This window comes from Theropithecus gelada, chromosome 7a (genome assembly GCF_003255815.1).
Source record: "Theropithecus gelada isolate Dixy chromosome 7a, Tgel_1.0, whole genome shotgun sequence".
NCBI classification, from domain to species: Eukaryota; Metazoa; Chordata; class Mammalia; order Primates; family Cercopithecidae; genus Theropithecus; species Theropithecus gelada.
The window spans coordinates 11,821,882-11,842,371 of record NC_037674.1 but is presented as its reverse complement, the minus strand read 5'-3'; positions in this window follow the sequence as shown (position 1 = coordinate 11,842,371).

Here is a 20,490-nt window from a genome sequence, read left to right as displayed (position 1 = left end):
TCAACATGGAGAAACCCCGTCTCTACTAAAAATAAAATTAAAAAAATATTAGCTGGGCATAGTGGCACACGCCTGTAACCCCAACTATTCTGGAAGCTGAGGTGAGAGAATCGCTTGAACCCAAGAGGTGGAGGTAGCAGCGAGTCAAGATCGTGCCACTGTACTCCAGTCTGGGCAACAGAGTAAGACTCTGTCTCAAATAAAAAAAAAAAAAAAAAAAAAAAAAAAAGAAGTACACGCTCATTGAAAGACTTGTTTTTCTTTCTTTTTTTTTTTTTTTTGAGACAGAATCTCACTCTGTTGCCCAGACTGGAGTGCAGTGGCATGATCTCAGTTCACTGCAGCCTCTGCCTCCTGGGTTCAAGTAATTCTAGTGCCTCAGCCTCCTGAGTAGCTGGGACTACAAGGAGCGTGCCACCACACCTGGCTAATTTTTGTATTTTTAGTAGAGACAGGGCTTCACTATGTTGGCCAGGATGGTCTTGAACTCCTGACCTCGTGATCTGCCCACCTTGGCCTCTGAAAGAGCTGGGATTACAGGCGTGAGCCACCCGCCCAGTCTGGAAGACATTTATAACAAAATTAAAACTAAGCATTTGTGATCCCATTACCCAGAGATATTCACTATTGAAACTTTTTGCACATTTTAATCCAGTCCTATTTTCTATGAGTATGAAAGCATTCACTTTTTATTGTATGCATGGTTTTTCCTGCTTTTTACACTTAATACTTCATTATAAATATTTTCTCACATCATTACAAGCTATTCCAAATTTTAATGACTGCACAATTTCCCCCTCTTTGTGTGTTCCACATGTGTTTGGCCATTATCTTATTGTCACACATAAGTGAACGCACTCGGTTAGCTCTCAGCTAATTCTGTTTAAGAGGTGGTTGTCCATCATAGGTTCACAATTACTCTTTTCAAGTAATTAAATTTGTGCTCAGAATTTTTAAAATGTTATATGTATTTCATAAGAGCTGCTTTCCTAAGCATTCATTTGTTATTAATTTATTCACTCATATCTTTTGAGTGCCTATGAGGGGCATAGCATCTTATTCCTAAACATATTTTACAGACCCAGAAAATTATGCTTTAGAACATTTGTATAATGATAGCTAAATTTCACACTTGCAAAATTACAAAAAGCTGTGTAAAGATTCAAGGGTCTTTGAAGCCATCTTTGGTTCCACTTACTTGTCATTATTTAATCAGAAAAGAGCCTTATTGGGACGCATATGGTGTAAATAGTTCAAAAGATATTTGGATGTCTTTGTGACAGAGGGTTTTCTTACACTTCAGCCTCTAAAATGTCGCATTTTATTTTTCCACAGTTATGCACTTTTTTGGAAGGTGGTGCGTCATTTCTTTAAACCAGAAATTAACCATTTTTTTTCTTTCTATGGGAAATTTTTCTTTTGTATGAAATTCTCTTGGTTTTCAGTAACATATGTGTTTGTAAAAGCAATATGCATGTTTTCAAATTTCCATCATGCAAGAGAGGACTTGTCTGTTCTACTGATTTGAATGGAATTGAACTTTAAAAGAACAGGTCCGTGCATAACCTAGAAATCCCAAAATGCTGAATGAAATGAAAGTCCTGCTTATCCCACTTAATGTTTGCTGGAGAGGTTCAACTTGGAAATGAAAGATAACAACAAAGAACATTTGAACTTGGCTAAGTACTTACTGAGCTGTCGTGCATTTACTGAAGGTAAGTGAAACTCAGTTGATTTCATTCCATAAGGGGCTTTATTACCTCTTTATATATGAGCATACATTACTCTGAATTTTAATTTCAGGTTTGGGGTTTAATACATTCTCAGACTAAAATAAATATTTTATCTCATCTAAAAAGTTTATTTTGCATACTATTTGGAGACTCATGAATTACAGATGTAAAATTGAAAACTGAAAAGTGAGACAAAGCCCTTAATATTACAAGAGAACTTTTGAATACTTTGAGATTTTACTGTAAAGAACTTATTTCTGTTGTCTAGTATCACTGAAATGAAAATGTATACAAAGACTTGATCGCATTGTGCTAAATTAACATTTGCTTACAAGAAAAATATATTTTCATTTTCCCTATTTTATTCTTTTAAACTTCTGCTGTTTAACCTACGATGGGCTCTTTAAAATGGATCTACTTATAACCCTATGTGGGACCTGTGTAAAATGCTATCCTCATATCCAAATCACTTTTATTCCCAGTGGCACTCACCTGGCCCCTTTCTGAAGATAATATGACCTCTCTATATACTCATTTAGAAGCAAAATTCTACCCTGATGTTACATTTTATATTGATTAACAATTAACTTATAAGTTGCCGTTAAGCTTAAGAACTTTTCTTTTTGATGACTTTTACACGTGGGAGATACAGCACATACTAAATTTTTAAAAATAAAGCTTCCCTGAGGGCAACATTTCTGTTCAGTGGCAATATATCATACGGGCCTTTTGTGGTATCTTCAGTTTGTGGACACGTATATTCAATGTAATTTTCCAACTTTATTTATTATGCTATAAAGTTTACTTTCAACATTTAAAGTGCTGTCCTCAATATCAAGATATCTAATGTTGAATATAATGTAATCATGGAAGAATCAAAACTTATGGATAATTGAGAGAGATGTACTTATACCACTGGCTGACTTTATGACTTTGTTCAAATTAATTAATTACATTCTAATATTATTTGAATATAAGGCAATATTATTCTATTTTTACAGAGGACTTAAGGCTTCTCTTAGAATCATAACTACCTTTTTAGGTTCTCACTGATTCTTCCCCCAGTTTTAAGCCTATTGTACAGTGTTTTACTTTAAGGAGTACTCTGATCTCATAGTCTGAAATTAGAGAAAACTCAATTTGGAAACATTTTTTATTTACTGGTTGTGCCTTTAACAGCCATAGAAATGTTAACTAATTACTAGGCACAATGATATCTGTCTGTAGTACCAGCTATTCAGGAGGTTGATGTGTGAGAATTGCTTGAGCCCAGAGATTGAGGCCAATCTGGGCAAGCAAACAACAAATAAAACAAATAAGTAATTATTATTATTATTATTTTTAGTGCTTACCATGTGTAGGCACAGTATTGTTTTTAAAAATAATTTCATATGAGCCTCACAACTCTATAAAACAGAGCTGCTATTATTTCATGAAGTCAGAATTCAGATACCAACTGTGGGACTGTAGAGTCCAAGTTTTAAAAAATCTACAGCCTATATAACTACTAATGTATTAAGTATAGCTATTGATGTAGAAATTTTCCAGTAAAGTAATTTGCTATTTTCAAAAGGGATTTGATGCAGTTTATCATAAAATATCAACATATAAGACAGTAAAAAATGACATAAAACAAGGAATCAGAAACATAAAAAAATAGAAGGTGAGATTATTATAATTAAAAGCTAGGAACCTGTGCTAAATTGATTACTGCAATAGAACAATAAACTTAGGAATGCTTCCCACAGACAAGCAAAAATGGAAAAGGTGATGGGTTACATGGCTCTTACTTAATAAAGGGACATATACACACATTCTTCAGTAGGGACAAATTTCACACTTTGTTCTCATACTAAATTTCAGCAATTTATTACATAAGTTTTTCCTTCTCTCTTCCCTTCCTTCATTCAACTACTTAATAAATGCCTTTACGTCTCTAGTATTGTTCTAGTCACTGGGGACTCAATAGTGAGCAAAATAGTTCTCTGCCTATACGGAAAGTGCAGTAGTGGATGAAATTAGCCAATAATCTTTTTCTTAGTTTGTGATTACAAAATGGAATGATAGTTCTATAAAAGCACATAACAAAAGGAGTATAGTTCTATAAGAGCACATAACAAAAGAATATGACCTAGACTCGTAGTTTAGGAGAGCGTTCCTGAAGAAGTGACATGAGAGCTGAAGTCTTACGCGGAAGTTACCTAGGTCATTTCTTGCAAAGCGCTGTCCATAGACAACAGCACTGGCGTGAGCTAGGGGTTTCTTAGATACAGGATCTTAGGTTCCAGCCAGGACCTATTGTCAGAATCTGCATTTTAATAAGACCTTTAGTTAATTCCTTTTAACATTAATGTTTGAGAGGCACTGATCTAGAGAAAGGGGTGGGATAAATTCAAGGGAACCATGTGTTGAAGGGCTTTGTGGCAGGAAGAAGCCTTGACAAACTGAAATATGAGCCCTGTGGCTGGAGTTGAGTAAAAGAAAGAGGGTAGACGGCACGAGAAGGTAATGCACATCTATGCACCCTCTGGCCACTGAAGTGGGGCTGGTAGGCCTGAGAGACATGAGGTTCTTTGGAGATTGCTAAGCAGAGGAAGACCATCATCAGATTTGTATTCGGAAAACATCACCCTTGCAGTATAAAGACCAAACAGGGAATATGCACAGTAGAAGCAGAGGGCCATTTAGGTGGCTATTCTGGTGTCTAGGTGAAAGATGATAGTGTGAAGACAGTGAGAAACAGATTTGAGAGATACTTAAGGGTTTAAATTAATTGGCTTTGATAATGGGTTTAATATACTGGTGAAGGAGACTGACAGGTCAAAGATTGTTTCTGAATTTCTTTTTTTTTTTTTTTTTTTTTTTTTTGAGACGGAGTCTCGCTCTGTCGCCCAGGCTGGAGTGCAGTGGCCAGATCTCAGCTCACTGCAAGCTCCACCTCCTGGGTTTACGCCATTCTCCTGCCTCAGCCTCCCGAGTAGCTGGGACTACAGGCGCCCGCCACCTTGCCCGGCTAAGTTTTTTTGTATTTTTTAGTAGAGACGGGGTTTCACCGTGTCAGCCAGGATGGTCTCGATCTCCTGACCTCGTGATCCACCCGTCTCGGCCTCCCAAAGTGCTGGGATTACAGGCTTGAGCCACCGCGCCCGGCCTGTTTCTGAATTTCAAACTTGCTTCTTCTGAATGAATGAAGCTGCTGTGATAGGGTATCCTTGGCAATCAGATTGGGAGGGACAAATAATCAGTTGACTCTTAGATATGTTGAATTTCAGATGCTTTGGAAGCAGTGGAAATATCAAAAAGTTAGTAGAAAAGTAAGTTAAAAGTGATCTAAATTGGAGATACAAATTTGGGAGTAAGATTGCGTAACACATTGGACATTCATTTAGGGAACATGCAAAAAAATGTTTTTCATAGTACCGTCTCTTGTATTGAATTCCAATAACACTTGCTGATTTCATGAAAGCATTTTTATAGAGTGTCAAATTAATATAGTCTAACCCTATTACTTTCTATTATTTAGATTCTGAAATAGAGTTTATAGAATCTGAGAGAAATGGATAGTCAATATGTTTTTTAGTCTTTCTCAAATCTTGATTGTCTTGACCACGTTTTGGTAGAATTTGGATGGAACTCACTTAAAAATTAAATTCCAGTGCCTTTACCATGGATGCTATATGTTGCCAGTTGCCTAGCTCACAATAATATTTGAATTGCCATTTACTGAAGTGAGAACTGTATGTTTTAGATACCATATTTGCAGATGGCAAAGCTGATATTCTATTATGAAAATTAATAAGCCTGACAAAACTGTCTACTGAAATATAGTGTCAACCTATTTCTGTGCAAAGAAGGGCTGCAAGGGGGTGTGTCTAAGCTGTGATAAAACTAATCTTTAAAATATATTTGATTATGCTCAAACAAACAAAGACATGTTTGCATATCCATAGTGTGAAAGATATAATTTGACAAGGAAATTTAAGTGTAGATTTTATCAATCAACCATATTAGCTATGAAATATAAATGTGGCTCTTATAGAACAAATATACAAGTACAAAATACGCTTTCAAGGGGTTGAATGTATTAACCTACTGGGTGGAGAGAGGAGCTGGAATCAAAGGTTAATTATAAAAATATTTAATGACTGATACGGTATGGTCACAAACCAATAAGAAAAGGCATCATTCATATTGATGAAGGTGTGCCCCAGAAAAGCTGGTGCTATAAAAGGCATAACTTGAATTAGCTTAGGTGGGGGTATTTTGGGGATAAGGAACCCGGGTGAATAGGAGCATGGGTGGTCCTTAGGAGAGGGGTAAGAGCATTGGTTAATGGTTAGTGATTAATGATGATGAATGGCAGTATTTCATTATTTTAATAATCAACATAGCTGTTCTGTTACCTACTGCCTGAATACCAGCCCTGCTTAGAATTATTATACATTTGAATGATAAGAGATGATAAAACCAGTAATCTTTGATTTGAGCATGGTTAATATTTTGCTATCATTTTTGACAGTGATTTACCAACAGGTTCATCTGCTTTTTAAGGCCATACATAATGCAACTATGGAATCAGTAATAGGGGAAATGACTTATCTTCACTGTCTTTCATAGGAAAGTAGTAATGCCATGCACCCCAATGGAATTATTCATTTACAAGTAAGCACGGAGGGGAAGAAGTAAAATATAGACCAGTTTTACACTGTTATAATTGGAATATGGTCTACAAATGATTGTCCCATCCTCCTTTGATTCTGGGAACAGTTTTATGGTACAGGCTCTGAGACAGCATTAAGTTAGAAATCTTAGTTGAGATTATATTACTTGGAGGACAAAGCAACACAGCTTGAAATGATCCTGCCATAGACTGCTTACCTTCCTGACCCCTCACTGTCCTGGGGCGAAAAGAATAAGTGACAGTTCAACCATTGTGGAAAACAGTGTGGCCATTCCTCAAGGATCTAGAACTAGAAATACCATTTGACCCAGTCATTGCATTACTGGGGATATACCCAAAGGATTATAAGTCATGCTGCTATAAAGACACATGCACACATATGTTTATTGTGGCACTATTCACAATAGCAAAGACTTGGAATCAACCCAAATGTCCATCAGTGACAGACTGGATTAAGAAAATGTGGCACATATACACCATGGAATACTATGCAGCCATAAAAAAGGATGAGTTTGTGTCCTTTGTAGGGACGTGGATGCAGTTGGAAACCATCATTCTGAGCAAACTATCGCAAGAACAGAAAACCAAATACTGCATGTTCTCACTCATAGGTGGGAAGTGAACAATGAGATCACTTGGACACAGGAAGGGGAGCATCACACACCGCGTCCTATTGTGGGGAGGGAGTAAGGGGGAGGGATAGCATCAGGAGAAATACCTAATGTAAATGACGAGTTAATGGGTGCAGCACACCAACATGGCACATGTATACATATGTAACAAACCTGCATGTTGTGCACATATACCCTAGAACTTAAAGTATAATAATAATAATAATAAAAAAGAATAAGTGTCAAATAATTGAGAAAGCACACTCAGCTGAATTCAGGTACTTGAAGAAGTTCAACTTTCTCTCCTTCATACTGATATGCTTCTGGAACTCCACTCCCTCTTCTACCTTCTCCATCCTTTTTTCTGACTATGTTCTGTGTTCTTGTCTATGTTTCTTTTTTTTTTTTTTTTTTGAGACGGAGTCTCGCTCTGTTGCCCAGGCTGGAGTGCAGTGGCGCGATCGGCTCACTGCAAGCTCCGCCTCCCGGGTTCACACCATTCTCCTGCCTCAGCCTCCCGAGTAGCTGGGACTACAGGCGCCCGCCACCTCGCCCGGCTAATGATTTTTGTATTTTTAGTAGAGACGAGGTTTCACCGTGTTAGCCAAGATGGTCTCGATCTCCTGACCTCGTGATCCGCCCGTCTGGGCCTCCCAAAGTGCTGGGATTACAGGCTTGAGCCACCGCGCCCGGCCCTTGTCTATGTTTCTTACAGAAGATTGTGAATTCACTTCCGATTGTGAATGGCAATTGTGTTAGTCTGTTCTCACGCTGCTGATTAAGACATACCTGAGACCAGGTAATTTATAAGGGAAAGAGGTTTAATGGTCTTACATTTCTACATAGTTGGGGAGGCCTCACAATCATGGCAGAAGGTGAAGAAGGAGCAAAGGCACATCTTACGTGGTGGTAGGCAAGAGAGAAAATGAGAATCAAGCAAAGGAGAAACTCCTTATAAAACCACTAGATCTTGTGAACTCACTCACTATCATGAGAACAGTGTAGGAGAAACCACCCTCCTGATTCAATTATCTCTACCTAGTCCCACCCTTGACACATGGGGATTATTACAATTCAAGGTGAGATGTGGGTGGGGAGACAGAGTGAAACCATGTCGACAATTTATTTATCTTTGATAATTAAAGCAGTCTCATTATTTTGTCTATGTCATGGTTTAAGCGTGGGTCCATCACGCTGAACCTTGCGTGTGCTCTGATCAATCTGAACATACAAACCAAGCTACTTTTCCTAGACTTTGTCTTAATTACTACTTTGTTCCTTCTCCTACCTTTGGGAGAGTATCTGTTATAAATGACTGCGTGACATTTTGCATCACTTATTACACATTATTTTAATGCCAGACCTTAAATGCTTGTATGCTTAATGCTTGTATGAAGCACAATCTTTTCTAAAATGGCTAAATACACTCATTCACTTGTTGACTGGCTCATAAACTTGATTTGACTGGCTCATAAACAAATTACACTAAATTCTGATTTCCAGAGTGTGTTGGTAAGTGGCATAACAGATGATTAGCACATCAATTGTAGTTTAGTGTTTTTCATTTGTTTGATGAGTGCTGTGGAATCCATTGAAGAAGGACAATCTCAGGAAAGAAGACGAAGAAAAAAACAGGATAATAGTCTACTTGTTGCATTGAAACAGATTTATCAGAGGAATTTGGCTGAATGTTTTCTCCGGTTCATCTTATTTTCAATAACAGATAATAATGATCATACTTATTGAGTACTAATATGCCTATCTGTATTTAAAAATAAAAACACGTTTTGAGACATTATTTGGGAAGTAGTGTTATAGTATGCACTGCTTACCCTGTGGTTACCTGCCTAGGTACACATTAATCAGTATTTCAATGATAGAGTCGATTGAAATAATATCACCACTTTAATTTCAAACTTCAATGTTTTAGAATGTATTTGTTATGATTGAGATATTTTTGCTTACCCAAGATAATAAAACTCTAAAGGAGAAAACATACTCTTTCTTGAGAACCAAGAGATGAAATGGGAATACTTTCATATTTAAATCCGTGAAAAACTTAATCTCGGAGGGATTATTCCATTTGTATAGCACATATGTGGAAATTATGACCGTCAAATAATCTCAAAATTGACTTAAATTTCATCCCCAAAAGAATGGGGATGGTCCTAAAGATTCTCTTGTTTAATAAATATCTTTGGGCCACTTGTTCTTAGTGATCTCATGGAGTGGTGGCTTTAATTGAGTCAGTCAATTCTATTTTGGCCTTAGAGGAAGAAAAGAATCTCATTTTGCCCATGATGTCATAGTGTCAGCGGTGTGTAATTACCTTCACTGGGGCAATATGCATCATTTCTCTTACTGTTAGAAACATTTGAGATATAGGCTAATTTATAGCATACTCAACTCTTGTCAGCTGTATAAAATCCTGTTGTTTCACTTTCCAGATAATTTTTCCTTGTAAAACTTGCTTTCCTTTGTCTCCTAATAAATATGCCCTTTCTAAATCTTTTTTCTTTTCAAATGAAAAGACTAAAAGGACTACTTTTGTAATTAAAAGTCATTTTGAAATAACCTCAGAAGATTGTTTCTAGATATCAAAACATCTTTATGGTCCCATTTCTATGGCAAGAAAGACAAGCAACTGGAATCCTGCACATTTTACTGTAGTCTACATTAATTACCTTCTATTAAAAAATGACAAAGACCTTTTTGAAAGAAAATCTGGCACTCTTTCCACAGAAATGATGGCAGACACCCTACTTTGCTGATTTCTTGACACTTCTAATTACCTGTATTCATCTGAAATCGTTTCCTTTGTAGAGAGTTATTGGCATGATTTTCTGAGAACAAGAGGAAAATGGAAAACATTTTAGCAAGTTAAGGAAAAAAAAATCAACAGTATCATTGTTTGCCGCTTTTGTTGAAACTACCTACACAAGTCATTTGAGGGACATGAAGGTAAATGAAAGGTTATACTTTGCCCTGCACGTTGTTGCTGGTATTTGTAATGTCAATAACTGTAGAAGGTTGTCAGGAAACTGGAGAGATAAAGGTCAATAGCAATGACAAATATAGCATTGTATGTGTTTGAATATGCAATATCAGGCTAATCTGCCAGTAGAGGTTTTCACACCCTGGAAATATCAATCAGGTGCTATATGAAACCCACCTATTGTTCTCCAGTTTCCTAGAATGTAATGAGAAGATTTTAAGATTGAAAACCCACCAGAGAATCTTTTTTAGTGGGGGGGTGGGGAGCGGTGGCTGTATCATCACCATTGCTGAATACACATATAAAGGCTCATTATTTCTTTTAAAGGTGGGATTATAGAAAACATTAAAAGTTACCCAGTTTCTCAGATGCATCACTGGTGGGATATTTAAGCATTTTTCTTTTCCCCAAATGAGACAGACACAGTTCAGCCTTGTATATTATTCCAATAAGGTCGATGGCAGCTCCTGTCAGTGTTACAGGCTAAATTAAATATTAACTATGCCTTTCACACAATCTTGACAAAAATTTAGTGGGACTAGTGGTAAACCCTTACACCAAGTCCTGCTTCCTGTTGATTTTGACATGTTAGAAAGTATGGGCATTTGTATTCAATAACAAATTATTTACAAATAAAATGCGCAATAGGTTACTTAAACTGTGTCTCTGCTAAGAACTGACTTGTTAAACACATTTTCTCAAAGCCAAACCGAAGCACTCGGATTCAGTAGAAAAATGCGTCTGTCTTCCTTTTAGTAAACTCTACTAAAGAAATTATTTAAAACCTTTTGGGAAATGAAAAGTAAAAATAAAATCGTAAGAGATCTTTTAAATGACTGTGCTTCGAGTTGGTCTTGAAGAACGCCTGGAGGATAGAAAGGCATTGGGTGTGAAATACAGAGGGATCATATTTTATGGGTATTACTTTTTAATTTTTGCATCTGCTGGTGCTCTACATTAAAATAAAATATTTCAAAAAGTTTACTCTTCCTGTGACATTCTGCATTTTCTTGGGTATTAAGACCTCTTTCCCTCACCGTGACCCCACGCGTAAGTCATCCTTCCCAAATGCATACACAGACCACATGGAAAGAGAAGTGGGAAAGAGATTTGCTACTGAAGATTGTACAGAGTGACAGGAAAAAGAGCAGGAAGCTCAGCAGCACCCTGAGGTGACAGAATAAGGGAAAAGGCTGGAGGGGACAGAGAGGGCCTGAAGGAGAAGAGAGTTGGAAAGAAAGAAATGATTTAGGGAGGGGAAAATAAAGAAGGGACATCATGAAGGTAAAGTATAAATATAATTTAGCATCATCAATATATTTGCTACATAGGAAAAACGAGATTTACTGAACCCAGAGAAAGAAGAAAGATAGACTGTAGAGAGTGAGCGAGAAAGGTGTAATATTCAGAAGGCTGATCAGAAAAGAAGTTGCTAGATAGAGGGAAAGAAATAAATGTAGCAGAGGGTCCCTGATGCGTCTAGCCAAGGGGGTGTGTTCATTCAAGGAACAATAAGTCAGAGGCTCAATTTCACTTTTCTTCCACATATGCCTCATGTAAACGAACGTGTTTAGGAAGATACATTTCATAGTCATCGCAGTGAATATACAGTGTCCTTACACATTTCTTTTCATTTAAAAATATTCTATAGAGTTCCTAGTGGAGACTTCTTGATGTCTATTTTATTTTTTTTGTAAAGCTCTAATTATTTCCAGAGAAATAATAATTTTAAAAGTCCTCAAACAAAAACCCTAAGTGATTTATGTAGGGCATTTTGAGTTTGGATTATTTCATCTTTCACCAGTTTCTCTTTGTATTTAGTTAGTTTTTGATTACATTTCTGACCTTCAGATAAGACTCCTGTGTAAGTAAACAGCGTGGTCAAATTCACCATGTGCCAAATGACAGTTATAGAACAGTCTCAAAGTTTTATTTATTTTACTTTTTATTTTTTGTAAACGGAAATGATATAAACAGAAGACCTTAACTTTTCTGTTGTCGTCTTGCTTGAAGGTATTATTTTCTTCATGAACGCAACTAACGGGTTTAAGAAACCATAGAAGGACTCATACGCACTAGACATGGGTTAAATAGAGAGAACTTTTCTTTGCAGTTTCAGCAACTTGGATGCAGGTGCTGGAAGCAATAGAGCCCTGTGCTGTTTATGCAAGAGTGTCTCTTCTTCACAGGCTAACATCTGGGTACGAATAAAACTTTGAAGGTTTAATTTGTTTTATTGATTCCCCTCCCCCTCTTTTTGTGTAAAGGTTAGTTTGGAGATGAATAGATACTAGAGATCAAGCAGTTTCATATTTCTTATGATCTCTGGCTGGGCACAGTGGCTCACACCTATAATCCCAGCACTTTGGGAGGTCGAGGCGGGTGGATCACCTGAGGTCAGGAGTTCAAGATCAGCCTGGCAACATGGTGAAACCCCGTCTCTATTAAAAATACAAACATTAGCTGGATGTGGTGGCATATGTCTGTAATCCCAGCTACTCAGGAGGCTGAGGCAGGAGAATCGCTTGAACCTGGAAGCGGAGGTTGCAGTGAACCGAGATCACGCCATTGCACTGCAGCCTGGGCGACAAGAGCAAGAGTCCATCTTAAAAAAAATATGTATATATTTCTTGTGATCTCTTTTTTTTAGGTAAGCAAGATAGCACAGATAGCAAGATAGCACAAATAATGATCGTTTAGCACAAAGTAGGGCTATTTTTTAAAATTTGATGATAGGTACTGAAAATCAGTTTATTAAATCATAATTTTCTATTGAATCTACATAATTTTTCAATTTTTTATTTGTTTTCACAGGACAATATTAATGCAATACTAGAATTACATAGCGATTTGCTTTTCTCTCTCCTTTGTTCATTATTATTATTACAGATCAGTTTAGTCATCAATGGCCCACAGTGGGAACTACTCAGAATTTGCAGAATTCGTCCATAGCTTTTCCTCTACAGACTCAAAATTTAATATAATTTCTAAGTGAAATAACCTACTCTACAAGGTGAATGTGCTGAAGGAGTACTGTAATTTGAAGGTGTTAAGGATGAGAGAGATTAGATACAATTTTATTCCTATCTATCTTCTCTATCTCTCTGTGTAGACGGATAAAGTATTAGACGTGACAGAGGGTGCAGTTGTGAGGAAAATCATAAATCTCAGGTCCTTTCTGAGGTAAGAAAAGGGTGAAGGCCAAATGCTTCCAGTTTTCTAGAAGTTAACTTATGCTTACTTCCATACACCAACACCTCTCTTCTCTCTCTTTCACTCATACCTGCCACATTAGCCAAGTCTTCTTGTTTGGAAGAAAAAATTATCTACCTTTTAGTGTAATGTTAATCTTTTGAAGACATTTTTTCTTTGTAAAAACTCACTAATCTTATTTATTAAGAGTCTGCTTAAGGAACTTAAATGGACATATAATTACTTAAATTATTTTTGCATTCTGAAGAAATTGCTGAGGTTCTGATACTGTCCAAGACATTGTGATTGGAATTTAAGCAAGAGAGAACAACCAACGTAAAAAGGAAAAGTTAGAGAGAGCAAGTGAAAGAAATTACAGTGAGGGTTATTGGAAAAAAGCATAAGCAATTAACTGGTGGAGAGAAAAAAAATAAACTTTAAATACAAAAAATGAAAAGTTTATTGAATTATAAGTAAGAAAAAAGATACAAGGGGCCACAGTGGATCACAAACTAATTATGGGTTAAAAACATAGTCCTATTGTTCAAAGACAAAATACTGACAGATAGTCATTGAGAATTTAGGAAATAGAATCATTCACTTTATATGCATTATTAATCTGTTCTTTGTTATCTATTGTGTCCTTTAGGATCCTAATACTTATGCCAAATGTGCAGAATTTGGAGTAGGTCCAGAGGAAGCAGCAAAATAACTAAAGTGTTGGAAAATAATCCCAATAAAACAAGGGTAAAGAAACTGGCCTTGTTTAGTCTGGAGAATAAAAGACTTGGAAGGAATTAATCGCAGTCTTCAAGTTCATGAAGGAACACAGTCCTTTGCAGGTAGAGGTGAACAGCTGGTCTCTGTTTCCTCTGAGAATAGTACCAGACAGCAGGGTCTTAAATGTGGTAGATGGGGATTTCAGCAAGATATTAGGAAGATCTTCTCCACCTCGGGGGAAGTGCAGGGAGAGGATCTTCAGGATTTAACGTGTGTTGAATTATTATTATTTTTGTAGTTTGCTAGTCCAAATTGCAGAACAAAAAGAGAGAATGCAATCTAAAACAGGAACCCATCCAGGAAAAGAAACAAAAAATGAATAATTGTGGATCTAGGGATAAAGTCCATCCGAGATGAAAGAAATACTAAATTCCAAAAGTGCGTAAGAGTCAGGATACTTGGCCAGAAAGGCCAAGTATATGTTTTATATTACAGAAAAACGAAAGGGATAAAATAAAGACAAAATAATGAAAATGGAAAGGATGCCATGAATTTAGAATACATTTATAATTTTAATCAAAATTATATTTTGGTGGTAGGAAAAGAATTCTAAATATTTTTATGTACAATACATAACAACCACTATAAATTTTTAAAAATTCTGTGCAATTGAAATCCTTAAATATTAAAAATAGGGCCAAAAAATAAAAATAGGGCAAACAAACAGATTTGCAATATTTAATTTCCAGTTTTGTATAAAAGAAAAAATAATGGGGAAATGAACTAAATTTCTCTAATCTTTTTCTCAAATTTGTCAAATTTTTTTCAACCTTTTGATTTTTATGACGTAGGGGAAAACTGTGATTATCTGGTAAGAAAATAATACATGTGTACCACAAAAACAAGAATAAACAATGTTTAGAATTCAAGAAGCAATATTGTAACAGAGAAAAAACTCAGAAAAGTATTGCAGAATTCATTAACATCCTTATCACGAGAGATATTAAGTGAGTGTTCAGTGATATAGGTTTTATGCAGCTCAAACAAAGGAATATCATCCATGAATTCAAGAAACTTAGAAGGTTGTCGTTTGATAAGAATGTTGCAGTCTAGGTAAATCACCCGGGATTGTAAAAATCTATTGCACTTAGATGATGCTTAGGTATATAAATACAGAAGCATAAGTGACCATTTCAGCAAACTGAATTGTTAAAGGATGTGCATTAGCTTTTAAAATAATTACAGAGGTTATAATTTTTACTCTCCTTGAACTATGATTGCAACTCCAAAATCAAAATTGTGCTTTATGATCACAAATGTATTATATTATGAGTCTATATAAGCAACTTTCTGCATAGATGACTCGGTCAGTTTTATCAATTTTCTAGTTACTTTTTGTTTTTTCCGACAGTCACTCTACCTCTTTGAAAGTGGAGTGGATCCTGCTTACGTTCAGCTTTGTTGAACAAAGTCTCAACATTTCACAGTTGTGTTTTGTCATTGATAGGTTCAGTCTAATGTGTTTTGCAATGCACTTTTTTTCCTGATGTTTGAAACTTTTCTTCACTCTAAAAAGCAGAAAATAGAATAGCCCATATTTGAATTTATTTTGCCAAGATGATAGTTATGTATATTTTATAACATTCTGGTACACAGAGCTTAGCAATCTAAAAATAGAACCTTGAAAATATTTTTCTACTGCTTTTTAAAAATATACTTACAAATACTTGTAAAATGATTTTAGTTTGGAAATACATCTTAGTCCCTCTCTCTCTCTCTCTCTCTCTGTCTCTCGACAAAGAAAAGCCTTTTGTTCTGGTTTCTCTGGAACTACCTCATTCTGTGACTTTCTGCTGTCCCCTAGTGGCATGTTAATCTTCTTGACTACTGTGTGATTGCCCTGGAACCAATTCTCTACTCTTCTGTGCTTTCTTGTGACTCCCATTAGCAGACATTTAAAATACTATTAAACAACCCACGAGCTGCCTTTTAGAAGCAATAACCCTGTTCTTTAGCCTAGTTTTGCATTTATGAATTCTTACCAGAGTAAACATGGCCAGGAAAGGCATGCTATGTAGATACATTTGATTATTTCATCACAATCAACATTTCAGGTTTTCAGAATCCTAACACAAAACTGATGAAAGCAAAATGTTATCAGTTTTGACTGTTCTATACATAACATACGGTAGCTAAAAGGTAATTTGTGACAGGTCAGACTATTTATGTCAATAGGTTTACAAACAAAAATGGTACTATTCCTTTTCCTTTGCTTTTCAAAATTCTGGTTGGTTACTCTCATTGTAATATTTGCTTTTTCCATGGTGACATATTTCTATAAAATATTTAAAAAGATAGAATGACATTATATACATCTGAAGCATTAGATGTAACTCATATATGTAAAAGACAGACTTGTATCAACATTTACCCGAATGAATAAAAAATGTTCTTAAAATTTCCTGTATGTTATTCTCCTTTCTACCTGAATCAGAATTTTTTTTTTTAAATTTAAAGATGTTTTGGTTATTTTATCTCCCTTCTATGTTTTACGTGCTTGAGCTACAATGTTCAGCTCTAACATGGTGTTGGGAAATTTTTCAGTACAGCATTTTCGTTTTCTGAATTAGTAATTTCAAAATGTATATAATAAAAATGGAATGCAAGAATTTGTCAAAAACAATATTTCAGTTTCTTTAAAAATTTAACTTTCACTGAAAAAGAATTACTAAAAACCGGGCTTACACAATTCTTTTAAAAGATGGCTAAAAGCAAACTAAGGAGAATTTACAAGAAAAAAGATCTGATGAAATCTAGCCCATTAACTGCACATGACAGAAATCTGAGATGTATACTGAACTAATGATTTCTTGGCACTGTCTTCTTTGGCCCTCGTCATGGTTTTGACAATTATCACATGAATAGCAACACTTTTTTCTTTCTGAACTCAGGGGGAAGGGAGTTTGGGAGGGGTTGGGGTGGGAAGGAGGCCCAAAGCCCTGGAAACTCCTATTTCTTAATAATTCAAGGGTACAGTTTGGCCGTGTGGAAGAAAAAGAGCTAAGCTTTAAGGTTCTGTTCAGTGACAATGTTCTTGTTTCTTCAAAGAGAAGTTGATGTAGTTTTTGAACTGCCTCTCATCTAAAAGGTCAGATTGCTGCCCAATTTAGTCATTTTGTCTGTTTATACATGCCTCCGTTGGGATAAGATATCAAAAAACAAAGCTCTAGATTGCAATCAATTTTGGCTTGAGTGCAAAGTCATCCAGCCAATTCAAGAAATCCTACTGACTACCATGGGGAAAGGGTAAAGGAAAGGTTTAAACCTCCTAAACTTTTTCTCAAGAGAAACCTCTTCTAAACTACTTTTCTAAGCCTCCCTAACAAATGATGGAACGCACACCCCCTCTTTCAATTTTGCCCTGCCATCCAATTTCTCAAATTCAAATGACATCGTTTTCTAAAAATATATTCTCCATCAACCATTTTAATTTACAATAGCTATTTTTCACACAGAAATGTCTGATCTTTTCAGTTGTCTATTCAGATTGTAGATGTTCTAAAAATGTTCTCCTGGAGTTATTTTTAAAAACTCATGGTATGTTGGATAATAAATATTGTTGTTCTGTTACTGGAAACATTGAAAACAACATATTTGACAGGTTAATAGGAATGAGAATTCCATTTGAAATTTTAATTAATTTTAGTTTAGATAAATGTGCCTTTCAAAAGCTTAATTCTAATGAGTCAATGGGAAAATTTCTTTAATGTTATAGATTATAGTCAGTTAATTATCTTGTAGATTATTTGGAAAAGAAAAACAGGAAAGAGTTTCTTTATTTAAAAAAATTAAATCTAGAGACAGTCTTAATAAATCTCCTCTAAAGTAATATAGCATTATCAGTGGCCTATTCTCTACAGAATTAGGTTTTCCAAAACAAATAATAAAGCTGAGCAGTCCCACTTTTTACAACTCTGGAGGCTATCTAAACAAAATGAACAGATTTATAGGGCTATTTTTAGTGTGTGTCACTTGCATTACAGTTTACATTTGCTTTCGAACCTTATTTGACATTCTTGGTAGAAAAATACAGGCAGAACCCTCATTAAGATCCTTAATAAAGGATAGTCTCCAAAGGGCAGTTACCAAAAAACCAAAGTTGAGGCACATATAAGAATGTTCCTTTGGACTTCATGTCATGCTGCTTCATTTTCATTTGTCTAAATAGCACAGCCCTGAACCAAAATGCAGATTTATAGGTTCTGTTTATAAAAATCATCAGGCATTGGTATAGTCTACTAGTAATAACTGAAGCAAAAGCACATTTTTAATGGTAGGAATTTTCTCACAGCAACAGGTAAGTATGTTATACCTGAATAACTATTATTTTTCCATAAATTGTATATTTGCATTAAAGTGAAAATTAACTTGCTGGAGAAGCATAGTACAATGTTGTGATTTTCTGCAAGCCATTCTCCTGTGAATAAAAATGCATGGAAAGCCTTATGTAATGTTATGAAATATGTCATCACACATAGATTTATGGAAAAACCATGTACTATTTTGAAATATAGATGCAAGGATTAAATGTTTCCATTTTGTGTAAACAAGTTTCTGTAGCAGTTTCTTCCACGTGAGGAGAAAGGCCAGTGCCTTCCATTGTGAAGGGGACGCAATTTCACTTGTATGTACAAATAAGGCATGAAGAATTCACCCCCCTTTGTTTATTCTGAAAAGATACATCAAGAGGAAAATGTTAGAAATCTAAGACCAGATGCATAGTTAACTGCTTTATCACATTTGTTTTCTTCTATGTAAACGGGAACACTTTGATAAGGTTAGACTATACCGGAAATTGACTGACACCCTGTTCAACGCGTTGTGTGCTTTCATATTAATTGTGTTCATGTAAAACTCCTAGTAAGGAAATGCCTTAGCTGCAGACATCATTTAGTTGAGCCTTGTAAATAGAGCTCAAATTCAAAGGTAAGAAAACAGACAGGAATTTTACACCAACCATCCCTGATAAGATTATGTTTTCCAAGCAAAAACATATCTACGAAGTGTTGTGGTGTGGAAATGTCCGATTAAATGCTTAAGAAAACATGCTTTCCCACAGAGCAGCCTCTTTATTTGCATAAAATCTTTCCTTAAAACAACAAAAAAATGTAACTTGGCACAACTATGGGAGCTTATGAAAAGTCAGTGTGCCACATTGAAACCTGAAAAACAGATTTCTATAAAATTGTGGCTTCGTAGGTTGGTCTCTATGAACTTGAATAAGTTGAAAAGTGAAAATGATACATTTGGACTGGTAGAAAGTAACATTCATTGTAACTGCTGAAAAAATATAAATTAAGGCACTTTGGGAGGTTTCAGACAGTTTGCTATAGACATCTAAGAAAGTAGTTTTATAGCTTGCTGAGTGTTTTTAACCAGTTAAAGATGTTACCACAGCTACCTAAAAGCCATGTTGTAAACAATGCCTTTGATTAAAAGATGGTCAGATTTTTTTTTTTTTTTTTTAAGATTTGAAGCTTTCAATCATCCTATTTCTTTGGTTTTGCAGTGTAAAGAAATTACATTACTATAGTAAATTTATCAATTACTAATTTGTTTGGTGGTGAGTGCCTAATTTGGGTTTCTGTATAAAATTGGGCCAGTTTCAATTTCTTCTAGCGTTGGTTTATCTCGACCTATTTAACATACAAATTAAGCCCAAATATCTTTCAAAATTCAAGGCTGTACTTATTCCTGCCAAAATAATAAAAAATAATTTATTGTTGTAATCTCAATTTATGGGTTAGTTAGGCAGAGTGAAAATATGACCTCTGTAGGAATCCCCATTGCCCCTTAAATTCCAGTTTGTTTTACAATGGGTTTGTGTGCTGGTGAAAGTTGGTGCAGCTAACACTTAATATGTCGATTTTAAAATGAGCTGCTTTTGATTTTAAAATAATATTTAAACGAGAGAAGAAAAAAATTCTCTAAAAACATTATTTTGCTCCTTGTAACTTTAAATAACCAAAAAAAAAAAAAAAAAAAAAACCCAAAAAGATAAACGTAGTCATAAGACAATATATTGCAAGCAGGGACAGATGAGGCATTTTTCAAAATTAAAGTGCTATGACAAGCACTTGTAAGGCAGTCTGTTTTCTTATTTTGGGGGAGAGGTGGATTAGAGGCATCATAAGTGAAAATACATACCCACAGCAACCAAAATCTTCTTTTTAAGATATTCTCTTTTTTTAATCAGAAATAATATCTTTTAATCAAATATACGCACAACATTTCATACTTTTGGTGATCTTTGCTTTCTAATTTTTGTGGATTTATTTCAAATCTTTATGATATCACTTTACGTGTTGCATATTTTTGTCCATAGATGGTAGTTATTTATGTGAAAAATAGAACAAAGCATGAAAATATGGCTTTTCTTCTTACTCCATTTTTGAAGTGGAATATGATCATTAGCCAGGGTTGTGGTTTGGTAGCAGTAACATTTTGAAAAATAGCCTTAATAAGTAGATGTTAAATTAATCAAAAATGAGACTACTA